The 8,155-nt window shown below is 44.4% G+C and overlaps 1 pseudogene; it reads left to right on the forward strand.

Annotated features, from left to right (window-relative positions):
* Positions 1-1,976: 1,976 nt before the first annotated feature.
* On the forward strand, positions 1,977-2,133 carry LOC119250572 (U2 spliceosomal RNA; annotated as a pseudogene).
* The last annotated feature ends 6,022 nt before the right edge of the window (positions 2,134-8,155 follow it).

Here is an 8,155-nt window from a genome sequence, read left to right on the forward strand (position 1 = left end):
TGAGGTGAATAAAAAATTCTACAGTGTTTCTGCTTGCCTGCAAAATTTACTCCATTCTGGGTTAAAATTAATTCCTTATGATCTTAATGCCTGCTAATAAATTCTTTCTCATAAATTGAGAGATTCATAAGGTTTCTTTCTGCTTTGTGTCATGTGCTCTTAGGTCTGAACAGTGGTATCTCTCCAACCAGATGCTAAGATTTCTCTTAGCTATGTGTGTGATATCCCAGGAGTGTCTACTACAGTGGGTGGGTGACACAGGGAGAGCAAGTCTCTGGGATCCCCGAATCTTCTCTCCTAGAGACAATGCTCTAAGTGTGAATGTCTCAATTTCCTCTCCTGGACTATCCCACCCACCATTGAACCTCACCTGTAGAACTGGGATGTCTGAGAGGGCCTTAATATCAGAAACCAAGTGGTGGAGAAATGGACATAGATTATCAGCAAGTACTTTTACTTAAAGGTCTAGGGTCATTTTAATGGACAGAATGGACCCTGATCTAAGCAAGAATTTGGAGTAACCTACCAGAGTATATTACTATTTATAAACAAACAAAAAATAAGACAAAGAGAATGCCTTCTGATAATAGCAACGTAGCAGGTGGTTTAACTAATTCAGCACGTGTAGATACTGCATCATCTCCAATTTACAGGTGATAAAACTGAGGCCAGGAAAACTTAAGTGACTTATAAGTCCCCACAATCTTCAATCCTGCACTGTTACAGGGTAGCCCCATATAAAATAGGTTGCCTGACTGTGGGTCCTCTACCGTACGCTTAAAAGGGACTTAATACTCTACTGCAGGCACACACAAAAGGTTAATAAAAGATTTATTCACAAGGGAAGGGGAAATGAGGAAATGTGCAACTCAGGGAGAAAACTGAGAGATAAAGTCTTAAATGTGTCCTACCTATTCCACCGATTTGGAATCCCAAATGGCACTCTGAGAGCTGGCCGCGAGCCACAAGCCGTGAAGTCAAGAGGCAAGAGAGCCCCCAAGGCCCACGTGTCTGGTTTTTATACCAAACCTGGCTGCTTAACTCCATCCTCAGGTCCCAGCCACCTTCCCTTTGGTGGTGATGGGGTTTGTCTTTCCCAATGTCTTGATGGCTTTGGTCTGGAGTGGGGGTGGAGTCCACAAAGCCTGTATGGAATTAGCTCAGGACATCCTTTCCCCCTAACAGAAACACTATAAACAGAAAAGATAGGAAGGGAAGTGTCTAGCCCCAAGCTGTCTCCGAGATCCAGGCCTGCTGGCCACCCTCTTCTTTCTTTATGGGAGACAGGAGCCTAAGCTAGAAGACGCCAGCTGTTTCAATTAGCCACGTGCCTTGTTCTTAATGGCACACTCACCAAGCCATCTTCTGATTGCAAGTTGGCTTCCCCTGCAACCATTCAAGGGCAGAAAATCGGGCCAGTTGCTCCAAGATGAACTTTCCCATCTGCAGGCAATCATAATTCTTTGCAGATGAAGACGAGACCTTGAATCGTCATGTGTTTACCAAGGTATTGCCAATGGGTGGCTGGTGAGCCAGTCCCTCCTTCCCTTTCCAGCCTTGCAAACATGTCTCTTTTTTCCTCCTCCTCCCTCAAGCAGATCAGGAAGGCCAGGGAATGGATTTGTGAGTGGTAAAGAGCCATCTTTTGTACCCTCAGGGTCCAGCCCATCTGAGTACTTACTGTTGTCAATTTCCAGCAAGGCACTCAATTTGAATAGGCTTCTAAATGCTCTTTATCCCTTCCTTTCAGACTTGGAAATGTTGACAACCCTCTGGGTACCTACCAGAGGGAGTCAAAGGCCATGAATATTCCATGTCTTCCTGAAACCTTTACCCAGAAGAGGTCAGGAAGAGCTCTGTCCTTTGCAAAATACAAAGCAAGCATCCCAAATTTTTATCCAGGTAAATTTTTGAAGCAAGAGCATCAAAACCATTTAACCACATACTATTTCACAGTTATTTATTTGTTCTATTACATCGCTTCTCAGCCTTTTGGCTAAGATCAAGTGTAGCATTTGTTCTATTACTTCATGAGCATTTGTTCCATCACTTTGTAGGAGAATTGGAGTTGTAATAAAAATATCAAGCTCTACCTTGTATTTATGTAAGGTAGGATTTGTGGTTGAAAATCTTAGTTCTTACTTTAGCTTGTTATAGTTTTGAAATTGCCTTCAATCACCATGTATTGCACTTACAATATTCTAAAGTATTTTAAAACATAAATAAGAATGAAAAGAAGCCCCTAGGCAGCTTCTTGCATTACATCTGGGCAACTGCTGACATTTGAGGATCAAAAAGTGAAACCAATATGTCTGCTTCGTCCAGTGGGAGACAAGGCAGCCTTCATTCTGACTGGCAGACAGGAAATGGGAGTTTACTCTTGGTCTGAGTGGGCCACTCTGAGATCAAATTGATTCCCAGCTGGCTCCACATTGAGATTGCCACTGTGTGAAAGGCAAATGGGTCAACCCCAAGGTCAGACCAGGTGGTGACAAATAAGTGAGTGCATCAGGATAGGTAAAACCAACCCACGTACCTGCCCCCAGAAGAGGGGGGGGTGACCAGACTTTGTTGTGTCCAGCCAGTCTCTCTGGAGGGCCAGGACACCCCTACCCTACATCCATCCATCCATCCATCCATCCATCCATCCGACAATCAATCACCCCCTTCTCTCCTTTCCTCTCTTCTCTTCCCCCACCCCATTTTAATATTTATGGGGTGCCAGCAAGGAAGAACTCCCTGATTGGGCTTAGGGTTTATAGCAGGACTAATAGGCAGGCAGATTTTGAGGGGTTTTTTTCTGTAAATCACCATACTTACAAATCCACAGAAATATCCAGTTTCGGGTTGAAATAATAACAATAACAACACATTTCTTCCTTGCTGGCAGGAATTTTTGCTAGGAGAGTTGCACATGCTATATTTATTTATTTATTTTTATATGCCCCATACAATACAATTGCACCCCCCTTATTTTGGCCCCAACCCTCCTTTCCCCACCCCACCCCCCAATAACTATAAGAAAGAAAAAATCAAAATCAACAAACAACTATAAACCAGAGGCACATGCTATTTTATCAAAGCTATTATTATAGTGGCCACTTTACAGGAGGGGAGACAGTCTTAGGTTGAATGGCTTGTCCAGGTCTCCAAACTAGAACTTGACAGAACAGGGAGCTACTTTAGCAGGGCCCCCACACTGTCACTCTTGGTCTCAGGCTTCTTGATCCTGAATGATGTCTTTTTTGGGGGGGGGGAGTCTGTGGGTTTGGAGTGCAGGGTCCTTGAGTTCACTCTGGGAAAGGTTTCACCAGAGCTCCTGTTTCAGCTACACACGGCGAGTTTCCTAGGCGAGTTCCTCCACAAGACAGAGACATTAGTTATATTTAAAAAACAGGTTTATTAGGGAAAGGGATGGAAGAATAAAGGAAACTTCATAGACACAAGCAGGCAGGAAGAGCTTCCCCCGAAGGGACGGTTTTGCTAAGAGAAGCCTGCATGGTTGCAGGCAGGCAGCCTTGGTAGGTCGCTGGCAGACAGGAAGCTGCTGCCCTGCAGATGGACAGAGTTGGTGAAAAGAGGCACCTGCATAGTCACAGGTGGGCAGTGGGAGTGCTGCCCCAAGCCTGAGCAGAGACTGCACTGATAGTGTTCTGTTTGGGAGGGGCTCACTCCTTGTGAGCTGACAGTTGGTTGCTAAAATTGGGTAACTCTGTAGAATTTGAAAGGGACTGGAGATTCTACAATGGGCTCAATCTCCATATCTTTACCTTTGGATGTGCCCTCAGATACCTGCTTGAATGTTATGCTTTGTAATCTAGGCAGCCCAGAATACTGGTCTGCACCTAAGGATACTAGTTTCTGCAACTGTGTCATCCTCTGCTAAGGACCTTAGTTTCCATAACTGTGTCAATGCCTATGCTATCTCTTCTACCCCTACCTCCTTGTAGGAGCCAGGTTTCGGGTCTTGTGGCACGCTTCCTTTTCAGTTTTTTTTTTCTATTCTTGTCCTTCATCACTGAAGAATCCTTCCCACCCCACATGAGCAGCAGCAGCTCCAAAAACAAAGTGTTCCTACTTCTGCTTCAGTTCTTTATTTCCGTCTAGGTCTTTCCTTCATTTCTGGTGTGATCTTGCACCTCTCTCCTTCAAGTTTTACTTTCCTCAGCAACACAGCCACAATCTTATCCATCTCACAGGATTTTAAAATGGGCACGAATATGCCCAGATGTAAGAGGTAGCTTGACCCTGTGAGGGGAAACGTCCTGCCCCTGGTGGCCTGCAGACAGGCCACACCAGAATCCACTTGGCTGTCCAATGGCAGGGGGCTCATCTCAGCTCCTCTGAGGCAAAGAAGAACATGTAACTCTCAGAATGGCTGCATGTATTAAATAAGTTAACGCAGGGCCTCTCTGGTGGCGCAAGGGGTTAAGACGCAATCTATGAAGCTATACTCAGTCACTGCAGCACGAGTTCGATCCCTGGCCAAGGAGCTACACACATGGTGCAGCAGACCTCTCCTGTCTTGCCCACTGCTCCCCTTGAAAGGCAACGGCTAATCAGATGAAATCTTTCCTGTTTCCTGCTAAAAGAGTCATAGGTCTGGTGCAGTAAATAACGCAAAGTAAATGTAAACAAGTTTTGCCTCTCTAAAGGCTATCTAGATGAGATTACCTAAAGGAGGTTACATTTTAACAAGGCCAGAGAGCCACCAGGCTGATTGATCTCCCAGGGCATCCTTGAATACCTGTCTTCTGTCACAAACTTTTGTGCTTACTGACCGATGTTAGCAATGTAAGGTGGTTATGTGTAAAAGAAACCCTTTGTCCCTAGACTGGTGCTCAGACCTTACAGGGCTACCCAGGTCTGGGACCTCACGCATGAGTAATAAAGCTTTTCTGATCTCACCATTCCTGAAGTACCGCTTGTTCTTCCCCTGCCTGGGTAAAAGGCTAGAATTTATTTCTTCTACAACCCTCAGCAGTGTATTTCAGTCGATCTGCCTGTTCTGTTCCCCACTCTGTCTCTGGTGAATCCTCTCACCGCCCACACCTCTGGACTGCACCCCAGTTCTTGTGTGTATAAATAAATCTTTAATATATATAAAATATATATTTAATTAACTATATATTATATAGCTAATTATAAATATAATTATATATGAAATATATAAATACATAAAATATATATTAAATATACATATTTTTAAAAAGATTTATATATATATATATATATATATATATATAAATAAATAAGTCAAAGCACCGAAAGGGGCTTGAAACAGTACCTCTTTCTGGTTAAGCTGCTAGCACCATCCACACCACATATCAGAAGATCAGTAATGGACAGTGACGTTCCCTAAGCCCTTTATTTGCAAGAAAATTAGATCGCCAATTCACAGGCTGGGTGTTAATCTGAATTCCATACCACACATAGCAGAGCATGACTTTGGGAAGCCAACACAACAGTAATTCCAGAGGGAGATTTTAGTGCCTTGAGGTAATCCTTCCCATCTTGGGGAGCCCCTGTGGGGAGCTCAGTGCCTCAGGCAGAGGCAGCCATGACCCCCAAGCAGTAGCAAAAGCCTGTGTTGCTCCTGGAGACTCAGCCAGGAATTCAAGTGTCAGGTTGAGTTTCTCAAGGCACCACTGTCTCCACTGAGCCCCACCAGGGGCAAACTCAGACACTTTACCCTGCCCCTCACAAAAGCAATTTACTTAGCCAGTCATTTTCCAGATTTGCTAAGCAATTATTTCAGCTATTTGTGTTTAAATGAGAGTTTTCCCCCATGCCTGCCCAGTGTCTTTCTGCTTCATCGGGTAGGGAAGCCTCAGCAGCATTTTCCCTCCTGATAGCTGAACTTTCCTAGGCAGGGAGACTGGGGGATGTGAGGGAGTCACAGGAGAGCAGCTTAGAGAAAGCAGAAGTTGCAGGTCCAGAGAGTTTCTGAGGCTCCCAGGCAGTGGTTACAAAATGCAGACTAGACAGCAGAATCACCTGGGTGGCAGCTTCCTGAGCCCTGCTATTTGAAGTGCTTCTCCTAGGGTTTCTGGTTAGGGGTTGTTGATGTGCAAGTAAATTTTGCAATCAAGTCTCTTGAAGGAGAAAAAGCCCGGATAGGGGGCATTTTGCCAATTTCCTGTTGTAAATCTCCCTTACCAATGTCAGCTACCGGTGAGTTATCACAACTCTGAGTTGAGAAGAGAGGGGTCCAGTCAGTTCTCATGAGCAGGTGAGACCTGCTGCCAGGACTCGGGAGTCTCTGTGTGTATTAGATTCTCCTGAGAGATTCTGACACAGCGGACACTGCACTATGCTTTTCAGGAGGCGCAGAAATAGGTAGGAAAGCATTACAATTCGAGCCGGTGAGGAAACTGAGGCTATAATTGGGCCTCCCTGGTGGCGCAAGGGGTTTAGCACAGCTCAGTGAAGCTATCTGCAGCCTCTGCAGAATGAGTTCAATCCTGGCCAGCCAGGGAGCTACCCACATGGCACAGCAGACCTCTCCTGTCTCAACCGCTGCTCCCCTCAGCAGTATATTTTAGTATATCCGTCTATTCTGTTCCCCACTCTGTCTCTGGTGAATCCTCTCGCCCCCACACCTCTGGCCTGTACCCCAGTTCTTGTATGCACAAATAAATAAATCTTTAAAAAAAAAAAAACAAAAACCAAGGTTCTAAGAACTAAGTTTAGCTTTGTGGAAAGATTAAGTCTTATGTATACAAAGCAGCTGATCCATATACCTCATCCAAAGTAGGCCCACATGAGATGTTGGTATCCATGTTTCACATGATAAAGAGCTATGTGACATGTTCAAACTCTCTATGTTCCCTGTATAAAGCCCCATGACTGATTTGTCCCTTAAAATTATCCCCAGTGCAGAACCCTACCAAGCTCCCAAAGTCAAAGATCCTCTATGACTTAGTACTATACTGTAAAGTCTTACCATGACTCATGTTTCCCTCCATCCTTCTAGCCCTCATCTCAAGGCTAAAATAAAGGGAGAAACATTAACTTGGTTCCCAGCTGATAAGGCCTTGTTTTCCTTCTCATTGACCTCCTCAAGATAACAGTTTTGAACTTTCATAAGGTTTTTCTTTATAGCCAGCCAGAGGTAGTCCTATAATAAATGTTAATGAGTTATTGGCACCAAATTCTGAAATTAGAGGAGACAGAGCACATCTAAAGACACTTCGGGTTTTCTGCACAACTAATTTTGCAAGGAAAGCAAGATGGTAAGAACATGCCAGACCCATCGACCCTCAACCTTCAACGAAAAAAACCACACTGCTTAATGATCTATGTCTCTCACATATTTTTGACCATTTAGACTGGTACAGCGCTCTGAGAGCCACAGCTGGGGTTACACAATCCACTGCCAGCTACAAGACTATCACCAGACGGCTTCCCCCGTGGCGCAGTGGTTGAGCGTTGGGTTGCGAAGCTGCCTGCAGCCTCTGCGGCACCAGTTCAATCTCCAGCTGCTCCCCGGCCACCAGAGGAGGGTCCCACGTGGCACGCAGACCTCTCCTGCCGCCCGCTGCTCTCCTTAGCAGTGTACTTCGGTCCTTCTGCCTGCTCTGCTCCCCGCTCTGGCTCTGGTGAATTCTCTCACTCTCCTGCGCTTCTGACTGTACCCAGTGCTTGTATAAATAAATAAATAAATCTTTAAAAAAAAAAAACTATCACCAGAGATGAAACACTTGGCCTCAAGGGGTTGGTATCTCTAAGATGGGAGAGAGAAACATGACAACATTTAAAAGAATTGTAATAATAATATTTTTTAATTATTGAAAGAACTATATCAGCAAATTTTGCCTAATATGTACCCATCCCACTGGGAGATGAATAGTGGCTATTCATCTAAAGTTTACACATACAAACAAACACCATTTATATGCACAGTAATGTCACATTTATTCACACTCCCCACACCAACCATATGAGACAAGTAGTATTTTTAAGTCACATTATGCAAATAAAGAAATGAAGACTTAGGAAGGTTAAATAACTTATGGTCATATGATTAGTACATAGAAAAGCCAGAATTCAAATCCAGGTGTTATGGGATAAATTGTGTCCTCTGCTGCCCTCCCCTCCCAACGACCCATATGTTGAGGACCTAACCCCAAGTACCTCAGAATGTGAATATATT

The sequence above is a fragment of the Talpa occidentalis genome, unplaced genomic scaffold (assembly GCF_014898055.3).
Source record: "Talpa occidentalis isolate TD23 unplaced genomic scaffold, MPIMG_talOcc4v2.1 talOcc4.17, whole genome shotgun sequence".
Lineage (NCBI taxonomy): Eukaryota > Metazoa > Chordata > Mammalia > Eulipotyphla > Talpidae > Talpa > Talpa occidentalis.